The sequence below is a fragment of the Mchenga conophoros genome, linkage group LG2, assembly GCF_057382185.1.
Source record: "Mchenga conophoros isolate Kocher_MC1m ecotype Shallow Benthic linkage group LG2, M_conophoros_male_GT1.1, whole genome shotgun sequence".
NCBI lineage: Eukaryota > Metazoa > Chordata > Actinopteri > Cichliformes > Cichlidae > Mchenga > Mchenga conophoros.
In genome coordinates, this window is record NC_140527.1 from 23676939 (window position 1) to 23689063 (window position 12125).

Below are 12125 nucleotides of genomic sequence, written 5' to 3' on the forward strand. Positions count from 1 at the left end.
TAGGATAGACACAACAGAAGGCCCGGGACGAGGGGGAGGGATGGACAGGGGAGAAATAAACAGAGGTTTATTAGGAGCACAGTACCATAAATTACAAATAAACGTGGCGTGTTAGTTGACAGTTTATTGTTATTACACTGATTGAGAGCCATAAATCAGCTTGAAAACCATCTCTGTCCTGCACCTTCCTGCCTACCTGCTTTGATACACTTCCAGCTGCCCTATAAATAGGTTCTTGGCTGGCTGCAACATTGAGCAGTCTTTAAAGAGCTAACAGCTCCGGCTTAATCTGCACCCGCCAGCCCAAACTACCCATGTGATGTTTATTATGAGATCTGCGGCTGGACGGAATGAGCTAGCCAGCTGTAACTCCCTCACACTGCTAACCCCGGGGTCTAGGGAGAGCGCTCTCAATCCATCATTTATCATTCTCTTTCACTATAACTCTCCCTCTCCCCATCTCTTCCTCCATGCTGCTTTCTTCCGCATTCCTGCCTGTCTTCTATAACTGAGCAGGCTAATTACAGTTTTATTAAATGCAATGCGCGTGCACATGTCAGCTTAACGTATGGGTATGGCTTCAGATAAAGCTGCTTTGCATGCATTTCCATACGTGCATGCGCCCATGCGTGTGTAACAGGCTGCGTGAATTCATGAATGTGCATCAGCTGGGACGACAGCTAGCACTGTTTAGGGGGGACAGCTCGTGCCATACGGTTGCAGCATGGTTCCACGAACGAGGCAAATCCTCCGTCCCAAAAGACCGACTCTGTCCAGCTGTATTGACAATGAATGTAACATTAGCCTCAAACCAGAGGGTAAAGAGTTTGCCCGCCAGAATTCTCGGACCTCAATTCTATTTGCTGCCAAAATGTCAGCAATAATTTAGTATCTGGAAGTGTAGTCCAACTGGGAGATTACCTCAGCCCTCCCTATTCAAGTGTAAGTATTACACAGATAATACCGCAAAACACATTTTATTGACTCTTGGCAGATGAACACTGAGAAAAGTAAAATATTAATCTTTTTTTTGTGCTTTCTATCACCAGCATGTTTCCGGAAATATGTAGCTCTGTTACCGTTCCACCTGAAAAACATCTCACAGCGTTACATAGAGCAGTGGTTTATTGTTAATATTTTCAGAATAAGAAAAATGTGTGCACAGGCACCGATATCACGTTGGTGCTTTGATCTCCTCAAAATTACTGCTGCCTTCTGTGCAGATATGTGAGCCAGTAAGCTATGTCATATCCACTGAAGCATCACATTATTACTCGTACGTTTGAAAGTTTCATATTTATAAGATATATGTACGTCGCGGCAGAAATGTAACAATGATAATGGCGAGACAAAAACAGCTCCTGTAATCATTTCCTTAAAATATTGCCACAGTGCCATCTGTCCAGGTCTAACGGCATTTTTCAAGATTTATTTGTTTTAGCAACCACTGTTTGGATGTGGGCATGCACATGTTTTTGTCAGATATATATACATATCTGACAAAAATATCGCCATAATAAGTGTGTGAGTGCTGTCGAATCGCTCTTTGAAGACGTGACAGGTTTTTCATCCTCTGTGACACATTGCTGGTTATTGATCTCCCAAAATGCCTGAACTGTCACAGCACAAATGCAGAGCATGTAATAGTTAGCATGTGTTTCTGAATAATAAAATTTGCTCTTGATTTTCACGAAGCGCCGTTTCTCGCGCAATACGTTCCTTTTACCGTTTCACTGAGACAATTAAGGAGGCTCGACTCTATTCCCTTATGTGGCGTTACTCTTTATGGGCTTTGCATTTTATACTAACACATTAAAAGATGTGATTTTTTCCACATCTTATGCAGTTCATGGCAGCAGCTGAAAATGTGCATTAACTGGATGCGAGAGATTTAGACTTCTTCCACATTTCAAACTGTTTTTGTGTGAAGCCAGAGAATTAATTTGCCTCCTGAGACAATATGATATTGTAGCATATACATCTGCTTGGTATTACTATAATACATCACTCATCAGACAGCCAGGCTGTGCTCAATCTGACAATGTAGGGCCCAGTAAAATGACAGGAAATGCATTTGTGCCATCACCTGAAGGTGCTGTTTAGTCTAAACTAATGCATGTGGAAAATGGAAGTTATTTTTGACTGTACCACCCCTGAGTATTAAAAATTACACGCTTAGGGAAAAGTGAGGGCTCCACTGTAGTGCGCCGCTGTAATGCTGCAGGATTTTTAAAGTGGCGCTTCAGTTTTTAGCAGGACCTGATTCATCAGTAAGTTAGAGTCCTTTGAGTCCTGCCAGATTCCCCTGCTTTCACAGCTCTAAATACTGAAGGTAGATGTTTTTAGCAATTGTAATATTTTTAAATGTTTAAAGGAAAAAAGAGAAAAAAAACCCACATGAAGTGCATTCCCAGCCAGCACTGGGCACTTGAGTTGGCAACTTGTACTCAAATCGCACTTAGGGTTGTGAATTAGCTTGAGACTTCAAACTTAAGTGGGACTTAACTTCATTGTCAACTGTCAACTTCATTGAGAATGTGGCACCTAAGGACACGACGAGGCATTGAGAAATTGTGAAGAAAATTTGAACACTTCTCTTCAAAGGTGACTGATTCTGCTTCACATGACAAATGCCAGATAAAAGTGATACTGAATTACAAAAGATGCAGTTCTTTTTTAATTCAGTTGACTAAAGCAAATGTTATTTATTAAATAATACATAATAATAACTAACTGCTGGTCAGTTAGATGTCTAAGAACACACTATACAGTACTGTGAAAAAGTCTTATGCCAGGAAATGTATTGAAACGTGCAAACACACATGTATATAAGGCAACAATAGAGTTTGTGTAATTCTAACAAGTATGAAAGTCAGTAGTTGGAATGGCCACCTTTATTCTTCAACACGTCACTTGTGATGTGTTCAAGTTTCAGGTACTCTTCAGGCATAGTTTTCCAGACTTTTTGAAGGACATTCCATTCAATATTTTGGATATTGACTGGTTCTCTGTCAAGATGATCCCACACCGCTTCAACGATGCTCAGGTCTGGGCCACTGATTTTCAGCCCAGCTCTTGTGTAATTTGCCATGCCTCAGCCTTTTCTCCCTGTTTCTCTTCCTTAAGAATGGCTTCTTAACAGCCACCCTTCCACTCAGACAACTTCTGATAAGGATGTGGCAAACTGAAGGGTCCGATGCATCTCACAGGTTCTGCGTCAGGTCTTTCATGGATCCCCCCCCAGTTTCTTAAGGACATGACTTTCAGATACTGTTCATTTTCTGTAGATTTTTTTAGACCTAACACCTTTTTTAGCTTCCAGTTGTCCAACATAGTCCACGTTGTCAGCTAATAGCTCTCTGGGAATTACCTTGTTGATGAAAAACAGTATTTTATGCCTGCCAAACTGTGTTATCTTTGGCATTTTTCATAGAGTCAGCTTAAGATTTGGGAACAAATGATGTGCTTGTTTTTGCAACAGTGCCTGAATTATAATAATTTTTAATTACATACAAGGACTGGACTGAAAATGAGCAAACAAAAGCAGCTGGAGAAAGATCTCCAGAAAGCCTGGCGAACTACTGCTCAAGATCATTTTTTAAAATATTAATGAGAAAGTCTTCTCCTAATATAAAAAAATAAAGATTTTTGCACATCACATAAGTACATACATTTATGCTGGATGTTAACAGCTTTAGTTCTTCACAATCTGATGATGCCATGTACTCATTTCTATATGCGACATCATTATGAGGTGATACCAGAATCTGCGTTGCTGTGATTTTCTGCAAATATGACACCACAAATTAAACAATGCATATAAATTCAAACAGGTGAAACCATTAATAGATTTGTACCACAGTGGGCTGCCAACAATCTTTGGATTCAAGCAGGCAAGTGTTTTTTATATTAGGAAGAAATTTAATGAGAAATTCTTTTCAGCCCAAATGGGTCACAATTATATTGAAACTAAAATAATACATGCAAATTATTTCTGCCTGTTAAGTCTCAACTGATTGCCAGTGCATTATTCATTTTAGAAAACCTAGGCTACAACAGCCCAGGCTTTGCAGTCACACACAAAAAACCCTCATTCGGCTACATTTGTGTTTTCTGGCAAAGGAAAGAGGAAAAGAATATAAAGTGGACAGGAGAGGAGGAGAGAGGACAGGGATAGAGGGCCAGAGGAGAATGTAATCTTGGTGAGTAGGGTGACACAGGGGCCCTGGCTGCCAGATGGTGCTTTAGAAGGCTTAGTAAAGGCAGCTTTGGGTCTGCGCTTCCAAAGATCCGAAAACTTTTCCTCACACAATCAAGCAAATGGCAGGAAAAGAGTCCTCCTCTCTCCTTCATTCAAACAAAGTCACATTAAACACGCAAGCTGTGATATTTTGTTAAGAAGTAAAAGCAACCCAAATAGGACTGGAAATGTAGGGCAGAGGCCGTGTAATATTTGGCCAGGAGTTCAGAAACATCAAATCGAGTCTGCGGGGAGCAGACCGAGGCTCTCGATGACATTCATGACAGTGTAGAACATCCTCTGCCCCGGGGTTCCTCTGGGACTTAGGCCTCCAGAAAAGATACTTTTAGAAAGTCGCTTATGAGATATTTTCCTGGAATCATCAGCTTTTGGTTACATAAGCGAGATATGAGGAAAAAGAGTTTTATAGCAAGTAGAAGGCAGATCTGGGGGGATTTACTGGGATATGTAACAGGTAACAGGTATTGGGGCCAGGTATTAAAAATGCATTACTGGAGGTGAGATGAACCCAAAATAGCACGGTAATTAAGTATTTATGATAATTTGGGCATTTAAAGCCAAGTCCTACTAATGAAATGAGAGGAGAACATAGTAAAACATGACTCAAGCATGCATACACTGAGTAATAGCACCGGTGCGTAATGAGCTAGCTGTCATGATGACGCAATTCTCTCTTGAAGGGATATTAACAAATGGGCATAAAACTGTTTGACTGAGCGCAGAAATGAATAACTTGAGTAAAATAATCTTGTAAATGAAGGCTTGTTATGCTCATTAAGATTATCTACGTTCTTTCTTGATTAGCCTGAAAGATGTTCAGCGCTAACAGTACATGGAACTGTTGTGGTAATGGGCTGAGGAAAAGTTAAACAATAAAAAGACGAGGCATGAAAAGGGGGTTTCTTTGCCTGCGTGGAGTGAGCAACAGTTCAAGATTACGTATCAGGGCTTTGCAGCACTGCTCGAGTGTTTGTGAATCCTTTTATAGTTTTACGCACTTCTGTAGTCTGTAATTTGCCATTAGGGGCTGATCTCAAGGTGAAATTGGAGTCAGGTAATTTCAGTCAATGGCATGACGTTTTTATCTATGAAAGACTGATCTTCACAACACTTTTGAGAAAATGAATCATTGGATAAAAATTGGAGATTTCTGAGGAGATCTGAAAAAGCGTCACTGATATTTATAATGGGTTGGAAAAGGTTAGCGAGCCATCTCTAAAGAGACAGACTGTTTGCAAATGAAGGCAATTCGTGACCAATGTTACCCTCCACAGCAGCGGTTAACCAAAAAAGGGAGGCATGCAACGGTCTGAGAAGTCACAAAGGAGCCCAGATAGAAACTCAAGGCCGTTCTCTCACTGGTTAATGTTAATGTTCATGAGTCCCCCTTCAGGAGAACGCTGGAGTACAATAGTGTGGATGGCAGCACTGCAGGGAGAAAGCGCTGCTCTCCAAAAATAACACTGCTGCCCATCTGCAGTTTGCTAAGGATTACATGGACAAAGCATAAGCACGCAGGGCTGTCACGACACTAGAATTTCAAACGTGATACTGATACCCAGGAAAATACTCAATACCATTTTCAGTACTGCTGGGGGGAAAAAGACAAAAGGCTTTTTTAAAAATAAAGAATGGGAAAATACAAACTCTGTTTTCAAGGCTGTTGAAATACAGTAACTGTAAGATCTATAGCAGTAACCGGTACGAGTACTACTACCTAAAAGAATCTTAAAATGTCGATCTTACATGTAGATCTTACTGTAAGTATTTTTTTTTATGTATTTGCAGATCAAACATAGTGAGATAGGCTGCTACTGTTACACTGTCCCCAGCTTCACTGTGGACCTTTAAGAGAAACATGACACCGTTTAGACACAGATAATTGTGTTTTGTCCCGTTAAATGAATATTGCCTATTAATGTTACAGATGGGCACCGCTAATGTTTACTATAGCTTCCACATTAACATTAGCGTTTTATCATTAGCAGCTAGCCACTACCTTAATGATGATTTAGCAGATGGCTAATGCAGTCATCAGCTAACGTTAACTTGTGAGCAGGGCAGGTTAACATTTATGGTAACTGTTTAGTGTTATTGACAGGAAACTGTTTAGTTTTGTGAACTTTAGCTACTTCTGCTGCTAAGGTGAAGCCTGTGTCCATATGATGTGATGTTCAACATATTAGAAGACCCTAATACTGTTGGAAATTACTAATCCAATAGTAATCTGCAGGATCTTAGTATTGATTTATTTGAACAACCCTATAAGCATATTGGACGGATCTTATCTCATCTGAGTCATCTGAGTCATTGTTAATGGAGCAATTAAGCTCCAGTCATACCAGCAACATGTACCGATGTCTGCCTGTGACCTGAACCTTGGAGGACAGTGGGAAAATAACCAAAACACGCAAAATTTGCAACTCACTCCTGACCCTGATCCATCAGATATATCGTGGAATGGCCTGAAGCAAATAATGCACGTGAGGAAAACCAATAAAATCCCACAGTTGAAGCTCTTCTCTACAGAGGAATAAGATAAATTTCCACAGAACTGATCAACAGGTGCTGGAAACATTTAGCTGCCGTTATTACCAAAAGCAAAGGTGCCCATAACAGCCCTAACAGATGTGCAATATCTGAAAGTGACAAATTTTAATGGTATTTTCTCAAATGTCTCAAACTAGCTTCTCTTTTTCTACTTTTAGGGCTTGTGTGATAATCTGATGAAGGAACGTGAATGTGGCTCATCTGACTCATGTTATTGTACTGTGTGCAGGTTTCACTAATCTAAGAGGAAAATGGAAAAGTGTCCATAAAAAACCCAACAGTATAGCACTTGTAGATGGATGAGGAACACCTCACCACAGCACAAGTACGCACGTTCTTCCATTCACTCATTCAGTCACTGTAATTATGCTCAGTTTTCTAGCAGTACTTATTAAAATTGTGTAGCTCAGTGTTTGGTGTATTAGGGGTGGGCTGCAATTTCTTTCAAAGTCAGAGTAGAGGTTCAAACAAAAAATAATCACCTTGTTTACTTTTTATGAAATTAAATATAGGTTTTCAGACCTTCCCCACTCTACTAATTTCCATACAGTCAAGTGTGGAAGCAGAAAATCCAAAACATATAGCTCCTTTAATAAAAAGAGACCACACCACATTTGATGTGAAGCAGACCAGAAAAACAGGAGCCGCAAAAATATTGAAGCCTAAATTTCAGGAGGTTTTCTCCTCTTCTTCATTCCCCGTGTTTGCTCTCACTCCCCCTTCTCTTCATTATTGTGTCTAGCCCTCTAGCATAGAGTTAATTTCACTTATTCCAGGGAAGCAATATAAAATCCATAGAGCCTGACCTCAACAACACCTAGCCTGCCTGACAAACAGAGGAATGTGACCATTTTTAGAGAACATTTAACACCAGCCCAGCTAAAAAACCAAAAAAAACACACATCACCCACCCCACTCTAAAAATAACAGATTAATAATTTCCCCCAGGATAACTTTTCATCTATCTTCCTTCTTAATTGACTTGCATTAAATTGCCACAAAGTTTATTCCGCTGCTGTGCTTCAATGAAATAAATAATTAACCCTATAAAAAGGTCAGACAACTGAAATTAGAACTAACTGGTTCTTGTTCTTCTTTTTTTGCAATAATGAGAAAGGATCTTGCCCTAACTGACCATCGGACTCGCTGCAATAACTTGTCTCTGTCTTCTGAATCGCAGATAACGCATTATCTCATCAGACATTATAAGTTCCAATAACTCCTTTCATCAGCCAGATGCTGACGAAGTTGGCAAGAGGGATCACAATATCAATAACAATGATAGCGAACGTTTGACAACGGGGACTAATATTGCTAATGATCATGAGGACGATGATGATGTTGAAGAAAATGATGTTACCGATAGCGGCGCTGGTGGCGATGGAAATAACAAAGATAATGCCGATAGCATCAGTAATAACAGCGATAACAATGATGATGAAAACAGCAGCGATGGCAGCAGAAACACTGATAATTACATTGATGACAGTGGGCTCGGAGACAGCAATTAGAATAAAAACAGCCATTGATTCATCTCTGCAGACGCAGGGATAAACGGTGGGATTTCCATTTAACAAAGTGACACAATCATGTTGTCCAATTAAAGCAAGAAAATACAAATGAAGAAGCAGAGTGCTCTAAGAGCTTTCCCCTTTCTTATGGAACCCAGTCGATTCTCATACAGAGGCTGATAATTAGCAGCAATGCATCATCTGACTTTTTCATATCAGAGAACTCTGTGTGCGTAGGAGCTGGGAGGTGCGTGGATGCAAGCATGCAGAAGTGGATATGCATAGCTGTGTAATTGCTTATTTGTACCCCCATCTCCAAAAACAACTCCGGCACAAACTCGTGTTTAGGCTGCAGGTGATTCTGAAAGTAGCGTTTCCCAAGAGAAGGCATGAAACCTCCTGAGTCGAGCTCCTCAGTGCTACAGCAAGAGGCTTACCATCACTCAAACACTTCACTGCAGGGGCCTGCGCTCAAATTACATTTTCAGTAGAGTGAGCTCCAATTTAAATGATTTGCTTAAAAGTCCTAATTAATCAGCTGATGTTTTGCAGACAGGAGTTGCCTGACCAAACTTTTTTTGATCTTAATCAATGTTGGCTGTTTTGCCAGAAGAGGCAAAAGAGGCCAGAGCAGGTTTCTCTGAAAGTGGCTTATAGTGGAAAAAAAAAAGGAAAAGAAAAAGCTAGCTGAGCTCAGCTCATCTGTCCAGAGAGCACAGCAGTGTCCTGATCCTTCCTGACCTTGTGACTGCAGCAGGGTGCCCAGTCAGTATCACCACTGCCATTAAGCAGTACAGGTATTTCTGTGTGTGTGTGTGTGTGTGTGTGTGTGTGTGTGTGTGTGTGTGTGTGTGTGTGTCATGCCATTCATCCATCTATACACTCATGATAGGGGATTCATTCTTCTGTGTTAAATCTGCACCATGTATGTTGTCACTTTAAACCCCTCTGAAACCTCTTAAAACCATAAACTACACCATAACATACTGTATACAATAACCTACACCGAAACCCACACAGTAAATTACACCATAACCTATACTATAAACTACCCCAGTAACATATACCATAACCAGAGGTGGAAAGTAACAAATTACATTTACTTGCGTTACTGTAATTGAGTAGTTTTTTTGTGTATTTGTACTTTTTAAAGTCATTTTTCAAGTCTGTAATTTTACTTTTACTTAAGTATATTTTTTAAAAAGTATTGTAGTTCGCTACGTTTTCAATCACACCCATTACTGAGTAAGTTAAAAATAAAAATAAAAACATTGCGCTTCGGAAATACTGCAGGGAATGATGGGTAGTAGAACAAATTGGCGCTAAGGTCACGTTAAAGATGGAGTCTGACATCGGTGTTACGGATCCAGTGAAAAAAGAAACCCCGTCGAATTCTGCTGACCCTGAACTCGAAGAAACGGATGTGAACCCCTGGCCGTATTTAAGGGACCATTTCGGCTTCAAGTGCAAGAAAGGCAACAGCTTTATTATGCAGTGTAAGCTGTGTTTGCCCAGAGAGACCGAGTTAGCAGCTTTTAAAAATTCCACATCAAACCTGCGCAAGCATGTAGAGGTAAGTTAAATACAACTCGTACCGTTATGGTAGCAAAAAGGCTGTGTTCAAATTAATCACATTAAGTTAAGACATCTGTGAAGAACACAGATAACGTTGGTTGGTACTAGCAACTTGCTGTAATCGGGCACGTTGTTGTCCACGCAACTTACATTTTTTTTACTGGGTTGGTATATTGCAAAAAGAAAATGTGTTTACCTACGTTTTTCCTGTTTGTTAATAATAATAATTTATTTTAAAAAATAGTTAAATTAAAGACAGAAGCAGCTAGTTTCTTACTTAACCCACATATGTTCATACTGCAGGCAAAAGAATAACAGAGCGCTCTCTTACCTTAGATTAGTCAAAGACAGCTGACTTCTGTTACTTATTAATTAGCACTTGCAACCTCCCGTTAACTAGCCTGTTACTGTCCAATAAAAAAAAACCCACGAGGTATATTGGTATAATTTACCAGCGGTAGCTATGTAATGCATTGATGTCTTATTAGGGACGTCAAAAAACTTTCTCTCAAACTTAACACTGGCCTGCCTGCCTCAGCTGCCTTCGAGCGTCTCTTTAGCTGTGCTGGACTACTGTTCACTGCAAAGTGAGCAAGGATGAACTCTACTAACTTTGAAAATCAACTGCTCCTCAAAATTAACAGGAAGTTCAGAGAGTAACACTCTAGCATGGATACAAAGGAACTTTAATCTAGAGGTACAGTAGGGCAGGGCCAAGTTAAAAAAATTAAAAAACATTTTTAAAGCGGCTGCCGTTCAGTTCAGTACTTGTTCTCTTATTTGACAGTTTAGAACACATTCTCATGTGAAAGAATGATATGGTTTTGTATTGAAAACACTGTGATACCTGACAGTTTGGTTTGGTGACCATTATCCATTTTCATGTATAGACTTGCAGTTTAACTGTCACTGCACTTTAATTTGTAAAGTTTTTCTTTTCACTAAAAAAGAACTACTTTGAGATTTATATCCCACTGTCTTTTTTTGCACTACTCAGAAGCGGCTGTCCTCCTGCTGATAGAAAAGTAACTATGTAACTTTTACTCTGAGTACATTTTAAATTAGCTACTTTTTACTTTTATTTGAGTACATTTTTAGACAGGTAATTTTACTTGTACTTGAGTAAAATTTCAGCAAAGTAATAGTACTTTTACTTGAGTAAAATATTTTAGTACTCTTTCCACCTCTGACCATAACCAACATGATAACTTACAAAGTGATCTGCAATGTAAACTATGCTAAAACCTACGTACACAGTAATCTGCACCATAAACTATGCCATAACATATACCATAGCTTACACTATAAATGACTCCATAACATAACCATATCATCACTATAAACCCCATAAAGCTGCACCTTACACCATAAACTATGCCACAACCTACACTGTAACCTATGCCATAACATATATCATAACCTAAACTGTAGAATATACCATAACCTACACCATAACCATGCCATAGCCTACACCTACACCTACACAGTAAACTACACAGTAAATTATACCATAACCTATACCAGGGGTCGGCAACTTGCGGCTCCTTTTAGTGCGGCTCCGCGTGGTTTGGGAAAATAAATGATTTTTTTTTAAGTAATTAGCTGAAGTGTATTTTATTTAAGTTAGTTCTTTTTTAACTTGTAGTTCTAAATTGGAAGATTATTGTGATATTGGAATATAAAAATAAAATTATATTCTATTATTTTTTTTGATCGCTCAAAATAAGCGTCACACTTGCGGAAGCCGGTGTACCCGCCGAAACGCCGTGCATTTATCAAGACTTTCAACCCCAGGTAAGACAATTCTGGATCTTCGGATCCACATTATGTCAGCAGCTCCACCGTGAACTATGTTAAAAACAAACACCGCTCACGCCTCACAGACGACAGTTTACAGTCCTGCGTAAAGATGAAAGTGACTTCGTACAGCCCCGATTTGCAGACGCTGTGCGCAGAAGTTCAGGAGCAGAAGTCCCATTGTAAACATATCACGGCAGGCCCGACGATGTTTGCATGAACATGCTTTTCAGCATCTCTCTATTGACCACTTTTCACACACGGTTGCTGTACGCATACAGCCGGTGTTAAAGCTCACAGCCCGACACATACCAACACAACAGCATAGAGAGCACAGACGTTAAGGCGGCGAGGTGCGATTGCGGGTGCCGCTAAGGTGCGTCCGCCTCCCCTGCAGCGGCTCTGCAGACCACGCCCCACCACACACATTA

The 12125-nt window shown here is 39.9% G+C and overlaps 1 protein-coding gene across 1 annotated transcript in view; it reads right to left on the bottom strand.

The window, feature by feature from the left end:
- The window catches only part of tenm1 (teneurin transmembrane protein 1), a 204297-nt gene that overhangs the window by 127741 nt on the left and 64431 nt on the right, over nucleotides 1-12125 (bottom strand). The window lies entirely within an intron of this gene.